Source organism: Aulonocara sp. 'chitande type north' Nkhata Bay, linkage group LG3 (assembly GCF_057382095.1).
Source record: "Aulonocara sp. 'chitande type north' Nkhata Bay isolate Kocher_YH1m ecotype deep benthic linkage group LG3, A_spYH_male_GT1.1, whole genome shotgun sequence".
In the NCBI taxonomy this organism is placed as follows: Eukaryota; Metazoa; Chordata; class Actinopteri; order Cichliformes; family Cichlidae; genus Aulonocara; species Aulonocara sp. 'chitande type north' Nkhata Bay.
The window spans coordinates 33,083,367-33,108,535 of record NC_141346.1 but is presented as its reverse complement, the minus strand read 5'-3'; the positions used below and the strand labels follow the sequence as shown (position 1 = coordinate 33,108,535).

The following is a 25,169-nucleotide window of genomic DNA, read 5'->3' as shown; positions in this document are numbered from 1 at the left end:
CACAGAATGATGGCTTAAAGCAAAGAAAAAAAAGCATAATTTAGAGAAAAAACAGCAGGAATAAGAAACACAATATAAGGAGGAAAAGACTAATGGAAAGTGGAAGCAAACAAAATAGAAGAAATGAGGGAGATGTGGAAGTTAAGGCGAGAAGGGAAGTCCAAATATGAGGTAACAAGTAAGGATTGAAAGGGATGGGCTATAATATGATGACAGAATTTAAAAAAAAGAGGAAACTGGTAAAAGAAAAGAATCCAGAAAAAGGCGTAAACTCCACGAGACACAAACTATTCAGACCCCTTCATGCAGATTTCTTTTTAAAACTGAAGAAATCAGCGTTGCATCAATCAATAATCCAAAAATTCACAACAAACTGACAAAATGTGTTCAGATTCTTTTTTAAACTGCATGTTTAAATTTAGAATAGTCTTTAAACCCTTTGCTTTGGCTTTAACTACCCTTGAGATGTGTCTAGAACTCTACTGGACGTGATGAACTCAATGTATTGGATGCAGTTTAGAGGGTATCACTCGTGTGTGTGTGTGTGTGTGTGTGTGTGTGTATATATATATATATATATATATATATATATATATATATATATATATATATATATATATATATATATATATATATATTCCACACTACACAGCAGGGAGGAAAAAGCTATGACATCCAAGCAACTCTCTGTAGACCGCTGTGATTAAATTGTGGAGTGCCATAGATCACGGCTCAGACCTATGTCTGGAGCTCTGAGCATTTCCAGCAGCACAGCGGTCTCATAGCCATTAAATGGAAAAAGTTTGGAACCACCAGGATTCTTGCAAGATTTGTCTCTCCAGCCAAATTGAGTAACCAGTCCTCCCACCGGAAAGTCTAACAAGGCTACATTGGTTCTCTGCGGCCATCAGCACTCTCAGTCGATCTTTCTTGGGGCTAGACACAAGAGGAAGTTGACTCCTGAGTAAAAGACATGGATCCTACTTGAAGTTTCCCAAACATCATTTAAAGAACGTTGATGGCACAAGAAAAAAACAAAAAGATCTTTGGTCTTACGAGACAGCAATATTTGCCCAAGGTCCACCCTGAACAACACACACTGCTCATCATCCGCTTAGAACCTTCCATACCGCTGAAAGGTGGGGGTGGCAGATTCAAACTACAGGGGATCTTTAACAGCAGGGACAATGGGAGTTCAATTTAAGCACAACAATGAAGTCAGTAATGCCCAGCCATTTTCTCAGCCCTGGATTTTATCCAGATTAGGGTACCTGTTGTCATGGAGCATCACAGGTTTAACAAAGACCACACACGTGCAACTATGTTAGATTGACCATAAACAATATGGACCATAAACACAATCACAAACTAGGCCACCCATGCATTACACCTACAGCCTGCTCAGCTGTGGAAACCCATACCATGAAATTCTTGTCTTGATGTTAATGTCAGAGGAGGTTTGGAGCTCTGTGGCTCTGACTGACTATGTGGTTCCTAAACGCTTCCACTTTGTGGTAACGCCACTTCCAGTTGATGGCGGAATATCTAGGAGGGAAGAATTTTATGAACTGACTTGTTGCACTGGCAGCATCCAGCATGTTCGTATCAGTGAGATCTTTAGAATGATGCATTTTCTCATAAATGTTTGTAAAGGCAGATGGCTGGGTTGTTGTTTTTACACACCGGTTGCAACGGGACTGAAAACACATGGATTCAATGATTAAGAGACTGCATGGGTCTTTGTATCTTTGGACTTTATGAAAAAAGAAATAAAATGAAAGACAAAAATCAAGGAATGAAGAAGGGAGAAAGAGGAATACTAAGGGCAGAGCGGACAAAAAGACTGAGTGCTGGTGGAGCAAGAGGAAGAGAATGAACAATAGCGATGATGAACAAAGGTGAAACTGAAGAAGAGTAAAGGACGACTGCAAGAGAGAGGCAGAGGAATTATGGGAAAATACAAGACGAGAGAGAAAGACAAACCGCCTGCGGGGAGGCTTTCATAGCTGAAAGAATTTTTTCAGCACTCAAATGAACACATAAATAAATAAATAAATAAATAAATAAATAAACAAAAATCTCAGTTTTACATGATTGTTTCCCAGAGCCTGGAGGTGCTCCCACCACACAGGCTCTGTCTCTCTTTTATGTCGATCACATCAAAACAAACTGTAATCAGAGAGGGACGTATATATGGGGGACAGAAAAAGGTAGAGGGCGAGGACGTGATTGACATTTTTCTAACATGCCAACATTTGATTTCCTTATTTAATTGAATTGTGTGTGCTCACTCATTTATATTTTAAGCTCCTCCACCACTTGGCAAATGACATCAGGGAGTTTTATGTAGTCTCAGTGCTGCTTAGCCATGGCGCACACATATGCAAAGACACAAACGCCCACTGACAGGTGTGAAGCTAATTCTTTCCCCTGATGGAAACTTTGCAGGTACCTGTGGGACATACTTGGAATATGGCATGTGGCGAGGGGTAAAAAGTGTGTGTGTGTGGTACTGCTTTCAGCAATCCAAAACTCAAAAGTTAACAGCAAGAATAGCATTTACATGTTCGTTTGACTGCATGTGCACAGGTGCATGAATGCTTCTGTCGTGGCTGCCTTATTAAACGACAATCTTGCAACTTTGCTTCAGGCGTGTGTTCGTGTGGTAATGCGTACAGGTGCAATGTGCGCTGATTTTTTATTTTTTTTTTACAGCTGCACTCGCTCGCGCTGTCTGATAACTTGGAGAGTGCAGATTAACGAATGTCCGAGGGGAGCATGTTTTTAGTCACGACCACTGTACTGTACAGATAAGCACGAGCCACTTGGGTTTTATACAGCTGTATGACTACAGAAGCGACGTGTCATACACCGTACCTTTCTGAAGGTACGGTCTGTTCTCAAGCAAACGTCCTTGATACCTGGAGACACAACACTGTCGTGACAACAGGGAGAGACTCTTTCCAATACCATTTATTTCTGATTTCTGATTGCTTTTGAGTGAGCAACACTCACTCAAAATTCGTATCTCTGCCCCTCCCTTCCTTCCCTCCCCATCTCCAGCCGCCTCCCTCTTCCCGCTCCTCCACAACCACCCACACATGTAGGGCCTTGGAGTGGGGGTATGTCACCAGGGTGCAGAGGAGGCTAACCCCCCCCCCCCCCCCCCCTGTCCCCTTCTGGCTGCCTCTGCCTCAATTTTATCCCACAACTTAGACATTCACATTATTCACACTCTCATTACACATACATATAGGATCTTGGGGGTGGGCACAATCACGGAGTCCAAATAACCATCAGGGTGTATACCTCACCCCTGACGTCGTTGCCCACCTCTCAATTTTAAATACACTTAGTCATTGAGGGTTAGCAGGAGGGACTATGCGCTTACCTGCTGCTCCTTGGCAGGTAGCTACATGCCCTCCTGGGTTTTAATTGCACCTTAGAACACATATGCATCAACACTACAATGAGCGGGTGGAGGGAGGTTTGGAGTCTTCTCCCACCCCCATTCTCTGCGGCCTGCTGGAGCGGGAGGGCTAGTAGGAGGAGTTGGCCGTCCGACTGCGGTCTGGGGTGTGGGGCCTCCCTGCTACTGCGGAGTCGGGGTGGTCTGCCTCTCCCCACCGCAGGGAAAAGGGTAACACCACCTGGGTCTGGGTGCAATTCCCCCCTCCAGGGGCAAGGGTACCTAGACCCGGTTTGTAGAGTACGCTTGGGGAGTGTGATTGTGTGTACAGCGTCTCTTTATGTCTGTCTCCACGTTGGTTGAGTGTGGAGTGAGTGCATATGAGAGCATGAGGGTGGGAATGGATGTTTGTGTCTGTGTGTGCGCCTGTATGTCTGTGTCTATATGTCAGGTTGGGTATCAGACGCCACCTCTCTGGGGACACCTCAGGCCCTCCAAGGTTTGGAGGCCTATCTCCACCCACCACCACTTCCCCTGCCGGTGGCGGACTCCCTCAGGTGTCGGTGTGTTGGTGGTTCTTTGTGTCTGGGGGTGGGCGTCCGGGTACACACCGGCTCACTCCTTGGCGGCCGCTTGTCGGGGCCTGGGGCCTGGGGCTCGCTCGGGCCCCTTTGGAGGTGGGGTGCCCCCGGCCTCTCGGCCTAGGGCTCGGTCACTCAGGCGCAGCTGGGGGCCGGCGGAGCTCACGGGCGCGTCACTGCAACTCCCCCTGACTTCTGCTCCGCGGCTGCTGGGCGAGCCCTCATCTGGGACTCTCCTCAGCTCTTACTGGGACAGTGGCGCGGCTGCCCCTCTGTTGGTCTTCCATGGTCTCTTGTGTTCTGGGGGCCTCTGGATGTCTGGAGTTTCGATCTCCTCCATACCCGCTTCACACCCTGGAGGACGGGGCTGTGGCCCCCCCACACTCCCTAGCAGATCATTACATGGAGAAACCTTTGGAATGCAAGCATGCTGATCCACACAGGTATGCACACATGGGTATTCACAGACGCGGACTAAAGCTTTCTTGGCTGCTGCCTCAAAGCACACTGTGCGCTGTCTATCTTGCGTGCTGCACAATATCGTTTATTATTTAGTAAATACTGATATCTATGACTAGCTAGTTTATTGTGATGGTGCTTTGTTTTCTCTATTATTATGTTGCTCTTTGTTGTTTGCTGTCTCCTCTGTTTGTTTTTGTTTGTTTTTCTCCATACAGGTGACCCAGGAGTTCTTTTTTTTTTTTTGTCTCTCTTCCCCCCCCTTCTCACCGTCTCTTCTCCCCTTTGGTTTTCTTTCTTTCTCTCCCCCTCTCTCTCTCATTCATTCCCCCTGTCCTATTTATTTAAAAAAAAAAAAAAAAAAAAAAAAAAATGACAAAGGATGAACTGAAGCTCTGCCATCACGTAATGTCGCATACGGCTGTTTCTGATGTCATTTAGAAAAAAAAAAAAAAAAAAAAAAAAAAAATTCGTATCTTTCCTTGAATTTCTCAGTGAAAAGTGATGACTGCTACTTTTCTTTGTCAAGCTGACCTTACTGAATGAAATTAAATGGTCCATATGATCTTATTCTGTCTCCATTTAACCTTTCAGACATACCGTCTGTTTTTCAGACAATGCTCTGCATGTATGCTTTGACTATGGAGGATCTCTATAACTATCTCCTTAAGTCTAATTTACGCTTATAATATTTGTCAAGAAGCATGCAGAACACTGTCATGCTGTCTGTACATTTGTCTCCTGTACAATCAGTTTACGACAGATTTTCACAAACCTCCACATTCATTCTGTCACGGTTTGCCGGGGCAAGCCGTGTGGAATATGAAATAGGACCCAAAATGCGGCAGCTCTGGTGCAGATGAGTGTTTATTTACAGGGGTGTGAGTACAAACAGCGGTGGCGACAAAACATGAAACCAGAAACCTAAACTGGGTAAACTAATAAGACAAACCAGAATGAGGATGCAGGGAGGTCCGGAGAAATACATACGGGGAGACGCAGGGAGACCGAGGGGAAACAACACAGACGAACCAGCGATTACCAAGACAGAAAATACAACTTAAATACACTCAGAGAACACAGGGAGATTACACACAGGTGGGAGACACAGCTGGGAGTGATTAACATGACGAGACCAGGGAGGCAAACTGAAAACACTCACATAAGACGCAGACCTTCACAATAAAACAGGAACACACGGGGGGGAACAGGGTAAACACCAATTAGAGAACAGAACCAAAATCGAAGAGAAAACACAAAACGCTGGGTCAAAAGGACCCAGGATCATGACACATTCAGATACATGATTTTAAATAACTCCCTGCAGGCATCGCCACATGGCACGTGAGTAAAGAACTTGCTTCGAGAAAGACTTTGATTCAGCTCGCTTTGTTATGAAAAGCCAAACCAAGACAACAACATTTGAAGAACATAAGGAAAATAACTAAATGGGACAACTGTGCAAAGTTCAACATACAGGTACATCGGATTATCAATAGAATTCAGAGTCACAGCTCATGTAGCGCCTATCTAAGCAGTAATAGGGTAAGAGGTGGGGTACACTACTGCGTACTCTCCCCAGTCAAGTGCAGCATTAACATAGAGAAACAAACAACCACTCATGCTCACGTTCACTCCTTGTTGCTGTGTCATTATCTTAAAAAGTTATCACGCAAATAAATGAGGTGAAGATACAAATAACCGGTAATAAATTACAAACTTGAATGAAAGAATAACTCGCGTCTGTCAATTTATATTCTGTGGGTGTTATACAAAGTACAAGGAGGTTTTGTTGTTAGTACCAGTGTTTTTAATTTCATATAGGCACTGAAACCACAGCATTTGGTTTAACAAATCATTGCAAGGGCGGTTAAAATGTGCCTGTTTACTGAACGTAACCATGCAACCTTTAGGCATCAAGCCTGGCAGGCTCAGTCGGTAGAGCATGAGACGCTTAATCTCAGGGTTGTGGGTTCAACCCCCAGGATTTAGAACAGAACTGTACAGTTTTTCAACAAGCTTGAAAAAAGCAAGTCCCTGCTACCTGCTCAGCCAGGGTCCCAAGTGAGCTGAGCAAGTACTAAAATGTGAGTTTGTCGAAGAAATGTGGGTGTAGTGATGGATGCAGACCTAAACTTATAAAAACACATTAAGACAATAACAAAATCAGCTTACCATCACCTCAAGAATGTTTCAAGGATAAAAGATCTGATTCCTCAACAGGACCTGGAAAAACTAGTCCATGCATTCCTCTTTAGTAGGCTTGATTATTAACAGCATCTTTACAGGTCTACCTAAAAAAATCAGTCAGACAATCTGAATGGTTTAGGACCAAAATACATCAGTGACCTCCTGACCCAGTATGAACCTTCCAGATCCCTCAGGTCATCTGGATCTGGTCTTTTATCAGTTCCCAGAGTCAGAACCAGACACGGAGAAGCTGCATTCAGCTTTTATGCTCCTTATATCTGGAACAAACTCCCAGAAAACCTCAGATCAGATGAAACACTCAGTTTATTTAAATCCAGGTTGAAGACTCACCTGTTCTCAGCTGCATTTGAATAAAGCACCAAATCCACACTTTTAAGCTTAAATTTCAAAACTTACATTTTAACTACTGATTTTATCTACTGTTTTTTTCTAATCAATTTTAAATCATGCTTTTTATTTGTTTTTGTTTTTTAATGTCTCTGTAAAGCACTTTGAATCACCTCGTTGTTGAATTGTGCTATATGAATGAACTTGCCTTGCCTTGGTCAGACTCCATGCTACCAATTGGCTGGTCAGAGGCTTTACTTGACGAGTCATGAGTGTCTGATTCACCAAAACTGCCACTTTTGAAATGCAGCAATGAGAGAAATGGCTACAAAATGTCAATTGTCAATTCTAGTCAAGTTCATGGAACGAAAAACACTCCAAGTAATTCACGAGGGGTAAAGAAACAATGAAATTATAAGTTCAGCAACAGAAACGATGCAAAGCCCAGCTGGCTAGCAGAACTTGATTGTTTGCACGTCAATCAATAAATGGCCTGTGACCTGACGATGTGCTTCCCCAGGTGATCAGTCCAGATCAGATTAGCTACATGCAAACATACGATGACCCGAGGTTCTGAAATCACCTGAGGAATGCCGAAAAACGGATGTAGACGACAACTTCACGCTTTTCCGACCATCATCAAAAAACACACTGCCTGCTAGACCTCATGAGAAAGGGGTTAATCAGCTGAACACTCCTACTGCAACAAATCAGAGTGATTGATTGGAATGATCCACTTTGACTGAGGCATTCAGTCACAGTGGAGAACTTACTTACAATGCAGATTAAACTGCTGGTAATTACTACAAAGTCTGGCAAGCTTAAGAAGTTACTCAAAAGGCAAAGCAATCCACAAAGTAGAACTTTGGGGGTGTTCACATGATGAAATATTTTGATTCAACATGGAACGCCAAGTTTCCACTGATCCATCAGGTTTGATAGAAACAGAAATGCATGAATTTATGGGGGAACAAGACTTGTATTAGGAAGCACTTTGAGTGCTCAACTTGAGTAGAAAATGTCATATCTATTTCACAAGCCGTCAAGTAGCTAGCTCAGTTGGCAGACTCTTAACCTCAGGGTCAAGGATTCAAGTCCCATGCTGGATGCAGCTGATTTAGGACAGAACTGAACTCTTAAGGGAGTTTACAGTGAGAAAAACCAAGTCTCACCACAGCTATGACCTAAGTGTTAAGTGGCGGGCTACTGTTTGGCACTAGATGCCAACAGCTTTAATAAAATGGCTGTTTGACAGCTTGGGAAAGAGGACGGGTGTGAACATGAAGCAAGTATACAGCTGACTCTCACCCATCTCCATCTACTTTTCACCTGCTTCCCATGTCAATCTTACTCTCTCACCTGTCCCTCTTGATTCCACACACTCTCTTTCCCCCAGCTCTCGTTGTCTGTTTTAACTCCCTCTCCCTGTGCACATCCCTCTAGAGTGACAGTCCCAGAGTGGAGAGCTTGAAGGAGATCAAACAGCAAGGAAATTGTAAAATAACTCTGCAGTCAGAGTGGTGCATATGAATGAGAACAGATAGCAGTGGCCACAGCACGTACCAAGTGAAATCTACAAGAAGCCAGATGGGATGTAATTCTCACTTTACCTCGCACTTACATATGATTTCAAAGGATGCTACAGGGAGCAGAAGCAACACAGCTTGATACGACAGTATCACCTAGGATTTGGTACATCTGAGCATACTGGCGAGCTCATCCGAATGAGTTGACACTCTCTCTCATTCATATATATATATATATATATATATATATATATATATATATATATATGTTCAGACTGCAACATTCATTAAAAATTACCACACATTATAACCAAGGTATGCATAAGAGCATCTCTGAATGCACAGCAGCAGAAGACCACAGCACGTGTCACAACTGTCAGCTACAAACAGTTGAAGCTATAGTTTATACATGCTAACCAAAGTTGGACAACAGAAGATTGGAAAAACATTGCTTCATCTGATGAGTCTTGAATCTGATGCATTCAGATAGTGGGCTCAAAATTTGGTGTAAACAACTCGAAAGCGTGGATCCATCCTGCCCTGTATCAACATATATAAAGCCGGTGATTTAAATGACTTTGAATGTGGCATGAATTTTGGTGCCACGTGATCTGGTCAGAAAATTTTAGAAACTGCTAATCTGCTGGGATTTTCCCACACAAACATCTCTAGAGTTTATGGAGAATGGCTAAAATAGAGGAAATAACTCAAATAACCACTCGCATGAAGAAGATAATCTCAGAATACACTGCACATCAGATCTTGAAGCAGAAGTGCTACAGCAGTGTAGTACAACACTAAGTGTGACTCCTGTCTGGTATGATGAGTCTCAATTTGTGCTGCAACAATCAGATGGTAGGGTCAAAGTTTGGCACAAACACTATGAAAGGATAGATCCATCCTGTGAGGATGCAGCGCCTTTGGGATGTAACTGAACGGGAAATTCACACCATGGAAGTGAAGTCGACACACGCATTACTGAAGGTAAAAAGTGATCCAACCCAGAATTACCAAGATGTACCTAATAAAGTGATGCTTTAATGTAAATGTAAACATATTTAAGGACATTATTCTAGTAAGGCTGGAAAATATTGAGGGATGCTACAGAAGTATCTGTTTTAGCCTTAAAGTTGGATGACACATGTTTTTGCAGTGTATTGGTGTGAGGTCTATATATGTTGCATGAAGAGCGGCTCCCGTTTAATTATATCCAAATCATTATCTTAATTTAGTTTTTATTTTCCTTGAGGTACTGTTCTTTTCCCTGGTCTTTTCACATTGTTCAAACCTTTACATTGCTCTGAGAACATTCAATTTATTTCTCATCAGTCTTACATTTTCTTTTTTATTGAACTGCTTTCACTGTGGCATTATACCCGAGGACAAAAAAAAGTTTAAAATGCCCAGCAAAGGCTTTAAGCAGAATCCAAAATGAACCAATCTTGTTTACAGAATCATTTCAGATAATTGAGTTATTCCTCCAGCTGAGGGTGCTTCATGCTAGTAGCATGAAGCTTTATTTTCAGTTTGTCTTTGAGCTGAATGTTGAATGTGCCTGCAGTTTGACACTCTGGAGCTTGTGGCAAGAGAATTATTCAAATCAGCATCAGCGTTCTGTGGGTGTTACAAAAAATGGGAATTTGGTTATAAAAAAAAAGAATTTGTGATCGGCTTTTACTTTGTATTGGCCATTTGAAATTGGACTTGGATGTGTGTGTTTTTCTCCATCCTATGAAATCTAACCACTTACAGTAGTGGATCTAAAATCTGATCATATGAATTACAGAAGATCTTTCAGTTTTCTCACTATGTAAATGTCTGTCATAGCACAGCATTGTCCAAAGTGTGTTTTCTCATCATGTGATACATGTACAAACTGACTGAAACCCACTGTGTAACAGACAGTTTCAGCCACATACTAACTGTTGTCTCACCATAGTACTTCTGTATAAGTGCTACAAAAAAAACAAACAGTTGTGGCTGAGGATACTCTTTCATCATATTCACTGTAATATGTGAGTCAGATAATACAAAGAAACCTTAAATGATGTTAAATAAGTGGCCACACATCTTTACAGATAACAAAGCCGTTGGGATTTTCACAACCATACATTGAGGTTGGCAACTGGAATTAGAGCGGATTATTTCTGCCCCTGGTGACCTGGTGAATTTAACTACCAGACTGAGGCAGTTCCATTTAATTTGATCCACACAGCAAAGGACAGAAAAGGTCAAAAAACACAAAAGGCCAGCATCTTGTTTGCCTTCTCTGATTTGTTCTTCTTTTCTCTTTAGTTTAGTTTTTTCTCTTTCTTATGTTTTCAAATCCTCTAAGCTCACTGCAGCATGTTTACTTGTCTGTCAGAGACAAACCTCTATACACAAGACATATGAAGCCTCTCAAGGTCTCTGTGATAAAAGTAACCCAAGACTGTATAGTTGGCTCTGTATTCCTGTCTCCTCACCTTTAACCTCCTAGGACCTGGCGTCCACATATGTGGACATCACATTTTGGGTTATTTAGACCAAATTACTGAATTTTGCTCTACAAGGGCCTGCCACTTACAAGGACATTATACTGCTACTGTTCTATCAAAATTTTAAACGAATATCCTCATATTTGGCTCTTATTTTTCTTAAAAACAAAAATAAGGTTAAAAACAAAATCTGGTAATTCTTTGTTTTTACATTCATCGGGCCCCAATATGACCAAATATCAAAGAGAAATTAAAAATGCATGCCGTGGAAGAGTTCAGGTCTTAGGAGGTTAAAGCTGTAATACGCTATTTTTATTTTTTTTTTGCAAAAAATGCAAGTAAAAATAATAATCAAGTTACATGTAAGTTTACTTACATGTTTAAACCTATTAATTAAACCTATTTCAAGGCTAATGCAATGATATGAAATATATATTTTTTCCAGCCCATTCCTCTATGGTCTAATTTAAGGTTGTTTAAGATGGGACCCTGACTCCAGGTAAAAAAAATAAAATGGCGGGAAAACAGGATTGATTGAGTTTAAACCTTTTCTAATTACACTTACTCACCATTTTAGACATTTGTCTTTTTAAATGAAACCCCATGATTTCGTATTTCATGACATTTCCTAAAACGGATTCTTTAATCATGTCGTGAATTTGGGGGTGCATGGGATGAAAAGGAAAACAAAAATATGTCCATTTATACGTAGAACTTTTAAGTCATTTTGATTCCACAGATATGAATGGAAAACACTGCGCTCAATGGTTGTTGCACACCAGGTTGCCTAGTAACATCTACTGAAGTAAGATATTTTGAAGACTGCTCTATCATGAGGCAGGACTAGCTTGATGGGGGATTTTAGTTAGATAAAAGCTGAACAATTATTTTCGGGCACAATAGGGTTGGAGACACATGGAGAATCCAGCACACTGCTGGCTGTGCAGAGCAGCGGGGTAACCCTGGCTTAACCAAGAGAAATCCACAGTGTGGGGAACTAATCTGAGCAAATAATGGGTGAAGTCCCAGGCACAGAAGCTTAATCGGACAGGTTTCAGGTCTGAGGAGCAGAGCTGACAAGGTCAAGGGTTGCAGAAAAGAGAGAAAGAGAAAAAGAAAGCGGTCTGGTAGAAGAGCAGGCAGATGTGCACAAGATGGCAAACGTTCACTGTTGCACAAAAAGTCATTCATTACATTGTCTTTCTTTTTTTTGTTGTAGCAACTTGTGAGGCCAGTTTAGAAATTTGGCCCATGAGCTGTTGAATACAAGCGGTTACTGACAAAACCAATGTAACTTATATGCGATATACTTTAACATCGGTAATAAAATAATTTGCGAAACTTATAAAACCCCTAAAACTAAACCTGAAACACTTATTTTCTTAGATCTTACCTTTAATTGCAAAATTCAAGAATGACTTCTTCGCTGTTGTTGTTGCAGTCGCACTGGTGATTTGGATCTTAAAGTGTTAAAGCTATACAATCCAGTAACACATGACAGTGTCCAAATACTTTAAGATCAAACTGTAAAACAACTACTGTGTAAAGAAACAGGCTTCCAACATATAAATGTATTGCATTGTTTCTCCAGTTAAAGCCATTAAAGCCTTTCTCTGGAATGATGTTTGGTGATTTAACCAGACTGAAACAGTGTCCTTTGTCATATCTTCAGCCATGTAAATCCTTAATTATTGCGCTATCCATCCATAATTAAATCTCCCCTCTATTTAAGTCCCCGTTGATGCAATAAAGACACAGAACTAAATCCTCATTTGGATTTTTTGATACTACTTCAAACCTTTTTAAATATTAATTTCATACACCTTTTTTGTTTCAACTCCCTATCCTAACCGCACAAGTAATTGGTTTCAGTGTGAAGCACTGCAGGCAGTTTTGATGTCCAGAAAAAAAGACTATCATTCTGATAAGTGTTCAGTGATCAATATTTAAAGATCAAAAGATGATTGCAGCTCATAAAAAAGTATTTTTCTTACAGTTAAGAGCCTCTTTTAAAAAGTCTGTATTAGAACTGCTTTCACAGCTGGCAATCACCCCTTTTTACTGACTCACCAAAGCATGCCACTAATTCAGAATGTCTTGCAAAAAACAGAGGAAAACAGACATTTTGATAGCTACATTTTCAGTTTTTAAGTTGTTTAAAAAAAAAATCTGATATAATTTGACCTTTTTGAAGCAACCACAGCAGGCTTACTGTATAATTAAAGGAACACTTTTCAATCAGAGTATAGCATCAAGTCACCTAAACCTCTGGGATATTGACCTGGTCCGCTAATTAGTTTCAGCTGCTTTGATGTTAATGAAATTAACAACAGGTGCAAGATTGAGAGAACCCCCACCACGCGAATTGTTTTACAGGTGGAGGCCACTGGCATTCTCTGCCTCCTCATCTTTTCTGTTTGTTTTTTTACTAGTTTTGCATCTGAATAGGGTAGAGATCAGCAATCTGCGGACCCTACAGAGATTGCACAGGTAATCCAACTCCTCCAGGATGGCACATCCAGATGTGCCATTGCTAGAAGGTTTGCAGTGTCTCTCAGCAGTCCCACGAACATGGACAAAAGACAGACAGTTATTGTAGGAGAGCTGGACAGGACCATAGATGGTCCTTAACCCATCAGCAGGACTGGTATCTGCTCCTTTGTGCAAGGCAGAACAGGATTAGCACCAGCGGAGCACTACAAAACCTTTAGTGGATCCTGTGCTCAATGATTGGCACTTAGGAATCTGATTGGTGTTTGCCATAGAACACCAGAATTGGCAATCACTGCAATTGTGTCTGAGCTCGCGACCATGCGTGACTCCACGGAGGAGAACTAAAGCTAAATGAAACATATTTGTATGGGAGCTGCGCAAGAGTGCTGATCTGCAATCAGGATTCAAATCCACAAGATTGATTCTGTCCCTCATGCAGTAACATGAAGCAACCTAGTCCAGCCTCAGCTAGCTGTGGATCTAAAAATACAGGTAACTGGAGGAAACCACAAAGCAACTGTGGTCAAATTCTAAAGCCTCGATAGAAAAACTAATGTTTAAGTCACCAACAAGCATTAGTCAGAACCTTGCAATGCATTATACGTCCAACTAATTCTCTGATATATTTTCTCTGATATATATTCCAAATGATAACAGGGTAGAAGGAAAAATAGTGCTCTTCTTTTTCTTTTTCCTTTCAGGGTTCATCTGCCTCCATCTCACCCTCTCACTTGCATCCTCACACCAACCCTCTGCACGTCCTCCTTCACTACATCCATGAATCTTTTCTGTGGCCTTTACTTTTTCCTTCTGCCTGGCAGCTCCACATTCAACAGTGGTCTATTACAAATAATGACGGGAATCGAGTTCCAGGTGAGACCTGTGTCCAGTTCATCTGAATCATATGCCTCCAAGCGTATCGGTCCCTTTCATCAATGCTGGCATGTTTTTCTGACAAAACACTGACTCAAACTAATAACAGTGGACTTTTTGGACAGCTGAGACACACTTTTTCTCAGCTCTTGTTCTCAGATTGTTCTGCTTTCTTTCTACACTGTGATATGATTAAGAGAGATGTGTCCTGGAAGGCCTGTGAAGGTCTACTTTTGTCCACAGAGAAAACAGATAAAGAATCAAAAATACAAATGATGAAGTGGGCCTACAAAAAAAAAAAAAAGTCAAATACAATGTTGGTATCAATAAAGGATTATCCAAAAATGCAAATACCTGCACACACCTCAGACCCATGTAGTAAAACAGGACTGTCCACAGTCTGACTTTGTGTAATTTGGAACTAGACTGACTTGCATTCTAGGTGAGGCCTCGACTATCCAGGACCCTCTAAATCCATCCTTTAATGCATTATCTACTGCTTAACAAATTCTGGGAGGTGGTTTCTCTGTCCAGCCTGTTCTTCCTGGGGAATACCAAGATGCCCCTTCTCCAGAAAGTTAGCTAGGAGATGTGATCTTTGCAGCATTTGTCTACCTTTAGGGACTTTGCTTGGTTGGACGTGGCCATAACACCTTTCCCACAATCTATCCAGGAGACTTTAGACCCAGATAGATGAAGCTCTTCTGTGGATACCTCTCCAAAATGATGCTATTGTACCATGTTCTAAACAATACGTGGCGCAAATCATATTCTTTTTTATTACCTAACACATCTGTATGGACAGACAATAGTATATATGATCTTTTGTTATGGCAGTCCTGATGCTGAAACCAGTGGTCATGCAGAAGCCAGTGTCCACACAGTTACAGTTAGGGCTTTAGCTGAAGGAAAAGCACAACACAAATTTGTATTTGTGGACATGCAAAATGTAAATATGTAAATATGTTGTTGACAACATACATTACATTCACTGACACCAATCAACAGATTAGAAGTCGTGACCTCATCACAAATTGCCACGAGAAGTTAACAAAGGCAGCTTGAGATAGAAGGCCTAACGCCGCCTGTCTCTCGACAGGGATTTTAATTCCGCTGAATTCTGTGAAAAGTATTTTTGAAGCTTTGAGAAGCTCAGCTATTTAATCTTAAAGGGTTTTTACCTTAACCCTGACAAAACAATGTCCGAAAGTCAAAGTGATCCTCAGGGATACAACAGCAGAAAACACAGCCTGCAGGGAGCTGCGCACAGCCAGAAAGATAATTGTATGCAGCACACAGACAATGAATGATTTGCTGCGGTTTGTCCATACATGTCTGCAGAGATGAACACCCCCCCCCCCCCCCCCCACGAGTCCACCACACAATCAAATTCCAGTTCATTCCATTCCTAAATCTATTTTCCAGCACTCTGATCTCCTCCTCTACAGTTACTGCTCTTTTCTATCACCCAGTCATTCAGAGAAGGTCCTTTCCCGTAGAGTTTTTTCTTGAATTTATTAATCCAATGAAAGGTGTGTGTGTATGTGTGTGTGTGTGTGTGTGTGTGGGGGGGGGGGGGTTGTAGGTGTGGCATTTTCAAAAGGGAATATCCTGAGGCAGAACAAAGTAAGTCCGAGTGTGCGATACAGAGAGCGATATTCATGGAACCATTCCTGTGGCTGGTCTGACGTGCCCAGTCCCTCGGCTAATGAGCCATTCTGAGTCCAACTGTATTTCTAACCATTAGTCAATCACCGTCTCCTCACTCGTCCACTCTGACAAGCACAGTGTGAAAAACGAAAAGAGACAGAGATGGCTGTTTTGCATATCCACTTCTGGTGGCAGGCACGGCAGAAGCAGAAAATGAATGAAATCATGTGCTACGCAGTCCTACCTCAGAAAAAAAAAAACAACTTAGTTTTTTGGCAGGTGGAAAGTCAATTACTGAGCATTGGAGCATGTTTGTCGATAAATGGAAACTGCAGTATTTAATCACCAGTGGGAATCAAACCCTCACTTTAACACTGGGAGAGCCACACTAAAGCAGCCAAATGAAGCAAGCCTTAGGAATTATGGCACTGCAGAGGAAGAGAGGGAGAGAGAGAAACAGACACAAACATGCAGACCGAGAGAGGACCAACCCTTTGCCAATATCGCCTTCCATTTTCATGCCAGTAGAGCCAGCAGGTGCTTGAGCATTCAGGGTATGAGAAATGACTTTGAAACTGAATAAATATCTGTCTCTGTCATGAGCCCTGTTAAATACGAGTATCCTGATGAGTTCATTTTATAGCCACAATTCTTCTGTGCTGACACATGTCAGAGTTTCACACCCCATCAGCGGAACACCAACCCATTTTGGGCTCCCAAAATTATTTGCACGCAAACCACATCAGCAGCAGCAAGGCGCTTCCACCACATACAGCGTGTTTAACGACACTTGTGGCTCCTTTTCTCTGGGGGAGGGGGGGGGGGGGGTAGTAGAGCTGAAGGAATTATGTTGTTGAAAGGCGAGTGTAAAAAAACAGAAAAAAAGAAAAACAGGTCCCAAAACGTCCCAAAACGCCCTAATCCTCCCTGGAGACAGGTGGATTAACGGACGTTCAATGAATAAACACGTGCGCACGCGCCACACTGTGTGTGTATGTGTGTGCGCGCGCACGGGTGCTGGATTATTTCATTCCCAGTTTGGTGCAGGTATTTGCTGCTGAGCAGAGCAGGGACGTACACGCGGACGGCCACACCCGCTCTGACTGAACCAGCGGCGCGCGAGGACAGACCTGAGCACACCCTTTTTGAATGTCATCATTCCGCCCCCATGCAAAGGAAAGGAAGGAAAACAAAAACAAAACAAAACAAAAAACGTGGAAAGCAACAGAATCCCACTTTGTTTCAACGAAAAAAATAAAATAAAATAAAAACTTGACATAATGTTCCAGTAACTAACTCGGAAATATCAGAAATAGTAATAGTATAGTCCAGTTTAGATTACATTTTGTAACCGTGACGTTTTTATTTTCTCTTCACATAAAACAATGCGACGCGTCAACACAGCAGTAACTCGGCTCCATTCATCTGCAAAGTTTCCTCATTTGTTCACGTTTTTTTTCTTTATTATGTGCGAACAACGATGCTACTCTGCGGTTGTGACCCCTGTGAGGGCCGGGTACTCTAACTGAGATTAAAATGACTTTGAAAAGTTGACTCATAACGCCTTCAGCATGCCGTCTGTACTACGTCCTCCAACTTTCTCCGTCTATTCCTCTTCAAATACCTCCAGCAGCGCAGATGACCTCTGCTGTTGGTGTCAAGGATGCAAGGGCGCGCTTGAACATCCCCTTCAGCGCATTTAGGTAATTAAAAATAAGAAAAAAAGGTGTACTCACCAGTGAAGACTGTTTGTTGTTCTGCCTCCCTGCAGTTTGAGCTCTATGTCTAATTATAGCTGGGCAACATCCTCCTTATATTCTTATTGCTGGCTACAGTACGTCCATGTCCTCTCTCTCTCGGGGTTTACGACTCAGTCTCCGTTTCTGGTTTATCTTCTGAGTGGGGGCACGCAAATCCTCCAGCCCGGGATGTGCGTCTGCCTCCTGGGCAGGGTTTTGTCAGTTTGTCCCGGAGACAAAAGCAGCAGCAGTAGCAGCACAGGAGGTGGACCGGGGCGGACGCACCGGACGCGTTCTCCTTTCCATTGTGCGCGCACCGAGACGCGTCCTGCAGCCACGCACGAGGGGAAAGTGACAATCGATCCTGGCTCAAGTTCAAGGCAAAGACAGGGTTTAATAACTGTAGTGGAGGATGCTGGGAGGTAAGTCTCTTTCAAGGAAAGTTTAAACACTGAATAGCCAAGCGTTGAGGAGGATGAGAGAGGCGGCAATAAACTGGCAACTGACTGAAGCTGAAAGGAGGGAGGGACAAAGAGAGAGAGAGAGAGGGAAAGAGCACTGCAGACTCGGATTCGCTTCAGTGACCACGAGTTGATTACTGGTCCCGCACATTTTCATACTTCTACCGTCACTAGAGACGAGTTCATGCTAATTTTGAAGTCTTGTCACGGTGTGTGAATTCCGTGAAGCTGCACAACGAGTGTTTTATATTTCTATGTTTATCTGTGCTGTTTAGTTGTGCCACATGATGCAGTGGATTACACCGACAAATCAACTTACTTGTATATAAAAATAGAATATGGTTGAGTTCATCCTATTTTTACTTGGAAATTTTTTTTCTTTCCTTGTGAGCCAGGTTTTGTCACCATTTGAGGTGGCGGCCTATTAAGTAAAGCATTGATTCTTGCAGAAAAAATATTCTTCAACTCAATAAACATGAAGCAAAGATTTTAAGTAAAATGCAATTGAATATATAAATAAAAATAAAATGTTTATTTATTCAGTTATTTAACCAGTAAGGAAAACATGCTTGGTATAAAGTGATTATACACCAATCATCCATCATCCATGCATCCATCCATCTTCTTTCACTTATCTGGGGCCGGGTCACGAGGGCAGCAGCCCAAGCAGAGAAGCCCAGCCCTCTCCCCAACCACCTCCTCCAGCTTATCTGGGGGAAGACCAAGGTGCTCCCAGACCAGCCGAGAGATATAATCCCTTCAGCGTGTCCTGGATCTGCCCCAGGGCCTCCTCCCGGTGGGACATGCCCAGAATACCTCACCCAGGAGGCGCCCAGGAGGCATCCTCATCAGATGCCCAAACCACCTCAGCTGGCTCCTTTCGATGTGGAGCAGCAGCTGCTCTACTCTGAGCCCCTCCCGGATGGCTGAACGTCTCACCCTATCTCTAAGGGAGAGGCCAGCCACTGTTCGGAGAAAGTTAATTTCCAACACTTGTGTCTGCGATCTAATTCTTTCGGTCACTACCCACAGCTCATGACCAGAGGTGAGGGTGGGTACATAGATCGACCGGTGATTTAAGAGCTTTGCTTTTACAGTTGGATCTCTCTCTTTACCATGACGGACCAGTGCAGATGATATGATATGCTGGGTGGTGCATTCTGACCAAACATCATCACCAGTTTGATCTCCTCTGTTCAGATCCAGTTCTGCTGTCATGGTCCTTTCAGAGAGAAGAGCCCTTCTCATGCTTCAGCTTAACATATCTTATGATATTTCCTAATGCAGCAGCTCAAGCCCAGCTCGCTCAGTCAGTAGAGCATGAGACTCTTAATCTCAGGGTCGTGGGTTCAAGCCCCACGTTGGGTGTGGCTGCTTTAAGACAGGACTTGTCACGTAAATGCTTGATTGTTCTAAGCATCACATCTGACAGCCTTGAAATGCTTGAAAACATCTTTCATCCAGTGTAGTTGTGTACTTGAGGTAGGAGGACATGGAGTGATGCTGCTAACACCCAAACATGAAGCAGCTAAATCTAGTCAATTACTCATTTTATTACTTACACCTGGCTTATACATTTGGGTTTTGTTTTGCTTTTTCAGTTCAGCTCTGGTAAACCATTAGATTGGAGGACAAAGCCGTTTCCGGGACAGCTGTACACAGACGCGGTGGAGGGCTGCTGATTTCATCTGGGGGTATTGTCAGCTTGAGAAAGTCATGGAGGAGGAACTCCTGATAGCACAGACTGACATGAATTAATCTGGCAACTTTCTCGATATTCTGATATTCTCAATATTTCCTGGAGGGACTTGATACGTTTAGACACTTTTTCTGAGAACTCTGAAGTTCAACATTTGGAAAGATCCATTTGGAAACAGGAGATTGTTGAAAATTTTTGCATGTCATCCTTATACATGATCCTCTGCCTCAGCCACCACCTTTACTACTTGCCTAGTCCTCCCACCTGGTTAGTTCTGCCAGTTAGCTAGCACCACTATAGCCATTAGTCAATATGATTGCTAGCAGCAAGTTAAACTTCTAGCATTGCTTTGCCTGACACTTAGTTGGCCAACAGAGGAGCAGTTTAGGTAGAAAAACTGTCCTTGAATTGTCTGATAACCTGATTGGCCTCTCGTCCACCTTAGAGTCAGTTGTGTAGGTCAATCCTCAGACTGCCAGTGATCTTCTGTCTTCTGGTTCATGGCAGGTTTCTTGAAACTCTGGTCTCCAGGATTTTGATCACCCCACAACCTGCACTTAACTGAACAATTCAGCTCACCCAGCTTTCCCCAAAGAGGATCCAGCCTCACTACATACCGCTGGCCAGTAGACGTATTCCACATTCAACAGCTGCCCTGCCTTTAGGCCATCTACCTGAAGTCTCTGTTTCTCCTGCTCACAAACCACAAAACCATCCACTGGATCTGTGCATGTGCTCACCAGCCCTTGGGCTGTCTGCCTAAGATCTTTGGCTCTTCTCTCAGTTGACCAGTTATCAGACCTGCCTTGCAGCATTTTCCTTCTTTCAATGCCCAGATTTTCTTTGCCTGCTACTATTGTGGTGTTTGCCTGCCCTGACTGCTTGTAATCTTGTACTCCTCCACCTCAATTAATCTCTGTACAACATGACTGTAGGTCTAATCAGCCAAAATAACTAAAAACTCCTGTGTGGTTGTGCAGATTCACAAACAGATTATGGAAAAGGGAATACTATTCAAAAAGATAAGAGATTTTCAGATGCATACTAACATAGGTGCACGTATACACACAGGCTTATACTACAGCTACCCATTTCTTTAGTGGAGATTACACTGAGATTAATTTCCTGTTTACATAACTGTTTGTCAAATCTTACCATTATTGTTACTTTTACAGCTCAATCTGTGTTACAGACAGAGCTGAAACTAAATGTAGTTCAGTCTGCTACATACAAACCATTGATTCACATGTCACAGGAAATTTCTCCTTAAGGATTTTTCTCATTTTTTCAATGTGTAAACAAATTTAGGCCCCGAAAACACACAATAAGCTGTAGCATTGTAAATCCAAACAGGAATTAACCTCCCGTCTCTATAGCTTTAAAATTAATTAACCTTTACCAATGAACTAAAATATTTATTAAACATAGAAACTTTAATTTAATGTCAGAATGACAAAGCACTGTAATAAATTCAGCAAAAATTGCATGCATACTTTGTCAGATAATGCAGAGCAGATATTTCTATGTCTTACAGTAAAGAAGTGAAGCAGCAGGACAGCTTGATCTTTATTCCTCTTCCATGCTGTGTTATGCATCATGCTACACTTGTTTCTTGTCAGAGGATAAGGGCTGCCTGCCTCTTTTCACATCTTCAGCTCATATTGTTTATTTCTATATGCTATACAGATCACACAAAGCCCACAAAACCTCCATGACAACTAATGTAGTGGTCAGCACCATCATGACCTGCACCAGAGGAAAAAGAAGACAAATGGATGTGTGGGATAGCGGCAGTCAACCACAACATAAACTTCCACAAAGTATTTATATTTATGTTTATTCATTTGGTAGAGATGTTCACTCAGTACAACATGCATTTATATTATATGCCAAAATGCATGTTGGTATTTTTGTTATTTAGATAAGGCTGGTCTGTGATGTTTCACTGTGTGACATCGATGACATAATAACCATCATAGAGAAAAATTACCTGAGAATTTACATTATTTTTAAAAATTCATTTATTTCAGTTTTTTTTATACAGTATCAAATCACAACTTCAGTCGCCTCAATGTGCTTTATATTGTAAAGTAAACACTCTACAATAATAGATACAATCAAACTACCACCTATGACCGGCAGGCACTTAGCAACAGCATAAAATGAAGTCAATATACAGTTGTGTACATAGACCTCTTTACACAGAGAGTTGAAAGTGCATGGATAAATAGTTTTAGACACAACCTATATGACACGAGTAAGAGAATCAGGCCATATGCATTCACTGGACACTTTCACCCTAATAATATCAGGCTGGACCCGTTTTGCTTTCACAGTTGCTTTAATTCTTAATGGCACAGATTCAACAAGGTGCTGGAAACAGAGATTTTGGTCCATATTTACATGACAGCATCACACAGTTACTGCAGATATGTCAGCTTCTCGCCCATGATGAGAATCACCTGTTCCAACTCATCACAAAGGTGCTCTATTGGACAGGGTGACGGTGGAGGCCAGTTTGAGATGATTTGAGCTTTGTGACAGTGTGTGTTACTCTGCTGGGATCAGCCAGTAGAAGATGGTACACTGCGTTTATAAAGAGATGGACATGATCAGTAACATTACTCAAATAGGTGGTGTTGTTTAAATGAGGCTCAGTTCGTTCTAAGGGGTTCAATGTGGCTTCACCATTACACCCCCACCATCCTGAACTGTTGACAAGGCAGAATGGTTCCATGCTTTCATGTTGTCTATGCCAAATTTGGACCCTGCCATCTAAATGTTGCATCAGAAATGAAGAGTCATCACACCATATTTTGGTGAGGTCCTGTGAACTGTAGCCCGAGTTTCTGACAGAAGTGACACTTAGTCTGGTGCAGAGCTGCTGTTTTTTGCGTCAAGGTTTGACATGTCATGCATTCAGAGGTGCTCTTCACCATACTTTGGTGCTAAGTGGTAATTTGAGTTATTTTCTTTTTTTTTTTTAACCATTCCTGTAAACGATGGTTGTTTTGGAAAATCCCACCAGATCAGCAGTTTGGGAAAAACTCAGAGCAGCTCACCTGGCACCATCATTCATGCCACATTCACTTAAGCCACTTAAATCACATTTCTTCATCACTCTGATGCCCAGTGTGAACTTCATCGGGCCTTCTTGACCAGAATTAATACAGTGATTTGCTTTCATATCACTGGCTGATTAGATATTTGCATTATCAAACAGGTGAACAGATGTATCTTAAAAATTCAATTCAATTCATCCAGGGTCGCGGGGGGCGCTGGAGCCTATCCCAGCTGTCATAGGGCGAGAGGCAGGGTACACCCTGGACAGGTCGCCAGTCTGTCGCAGGGCTAACACATAGGGACAGACAACCATTCGCACTCACATTCACTCGCACATTCACACCTAGTGGCAATTTGGATTATCCAATTAACCTATCCCCACAAGTTGCATGTCTTTGGACGGTGGGAGGAAGCCGGAGTACCCGGAGAGAACCCACGCAAACACGGGGAGAACATGCAAACTCCACACAGAAAGACCCCGGCCTGATGGTGGAATTGAACTCAGGACCTTCTTGCTGTGCGGCAACAGTGCTAACCACCGTGCCACCGTGCTGCAATTATATTTAATTGCAATTCAATTAAATATAATTGAATTGCAATTCAATTATATTTAATTGAATTGCAATTCAATTCAATTTTATTTATATAGCGCCAAATCACAACATAAGTCGCCTCAAGGCGCTTCATAGATACAGAGAAAAACCCAACAATCATATGACCCCCTATGAGCAAGCACTTTGGCGACAGTGGGAAGGAAAAACTCCCTATTAACAGGAAGAAACCTCCGGCAGAACCAGGCTCAGGGAGGGGCGGGGCCATCTGCTGCGACCGGTTGGGGTGAGAGAAGGAAGACAGGATAAAGACATGCTGTGGAAGAGAGACAGAGGTTAATAACAGATATGATTCAATGCAGAGAGGTCTGTTAATACACAGTGAGTGAGAAAGGTGACTGGAAAGGAAAAACTCAATGCATCATGGGAGTTCCCCGGCAGCCTATGTCTATTGCAGCATAACTAAGGGAGGATTCAGGGTCACCTGGTCCAGCCCTAACTATATGCTTTAGCAAAAAGGAAAGTTTTAAGCCTAATCTTGAAAGTAGAGATAGTGTCTGTCTCCCGAATCCAAACTGGAAGCTGGTTCCACAGAAGAGGGGCCTGAAAACTGAAGGCTCTCCCCCCCATTCTACTTTTAAATACTCTAGGAACAACAAGTAGGCCTGCAGAGCGAGAGCGAAGTGCTCTAATAGGGTGATAGTAGGGTGAAAGTAGGTAATGGGTTCATATTACAATTTTTACTACTATAAACTATACCAATGAACAAAACCATAAAGAAAACTATAAAAAAAACCAACTAAAGAGCAGCAAAGGTTCATTTTATATGACTACTGAACATCTCCATTTTGTACTAATAAAATAATAAAGTCTGTCATCAATTTCAGAGGTCAGTTAATCAGCACAATGGTTTGCAGGATCACATTAAACTAGAAGAGACTCAACTTTCAATTTCTCAGAAATTCTCAATAATTGCACAGAGTTCAAAACTCCAACAGAACTTCTTGGCTCATATATTTTACTGACTCCAGTTAAACAAACACTGTTTTAGTTTCGAATCACTGCTTGCTGAGAAGTCGCAGTTTTATTTATCCTCAGTGAGCGCAGCCAGAACACATGTTTTCCAAGCACAAGTTGGCAAAAAAATATTGTTTTCTATTTATGAGTATGGACTTCATCAAAAGTATATCTGGCCATCGAGCTCGCGTTTGTAGCAAGATGGCTCAGCTTCACAGATTTTCCCCGTCCTTGTATTTTCCTTATCGCTCTGTGTCAGGCTTACATGCTAAACCATAAAATTTGCACTTCTCTCGCTTTTTACATTAAAGTTTAAGTAAGCCAAAAAACATTTCGGGCTCTACAGCAGCTCTGCCCTCAAGAAATGTTTGCATATCTAAAACTGTAATCTGCACTGCTTTAACTTCCCTCGGATAAATAGGTTTATTGATAACGTTGCCTGCGGTGTAGCTGGTTTCATTTTCACCAGGCTGGGATGAGATTGAATTAAATATTTATTTGTGTGGCATCACAACTGATGCAAATAGAATGAGTGTTGCAGTGATGACTGGTAGGATGTCTGATCGATCAGATTTACCTCCAACAGAAGTATTGCCATTTTAAGCCTCCTTCTCATTTTAAAGCTTGAAGTCA

The 25,169-nt window shown here is 42.1% G+C and overlaps 1 protein-coding gene and 1 non-coding gene across 3 annotated transcripts in view; one reads left to right on the top strand and one right to left on the bottom strand.

Annotated features, from left to right (window-relative positions):
* htr2cl1 (5-hydroxytryptamine (serotonin) receptor 2C, G protein-coupled-like 1) overlaps window positions 1-18,219 on the bottom strand; it is a 234,614-nt gene extending 216,395 nt beyond the window's left edge. For both annotated transcript variants that reach the window (XM_086277081.1, XM_086277090.1), the window contains exon 1: window positions 17,743-18,219. The gene's annotated coding sequence lies outside the window, so the exon portion shown is untranslated. The remainder of the gene's footprint in view (window positions 1-17,742) is intronic.
* Window positions 18,220-19,501: 1,282 nt separating this feature from the next.
* On the top strand, window positions 19,502-19,574 carry trnak-cuu (transfer RNA lysine (anticodon CUU)). The gene has a single exon. It is a non-coding gene; the product is annotated as a tRNA-Lys (tRNA).
* Window positions 19,575-25,169: the final 5,595 nt, after the last annotated feature.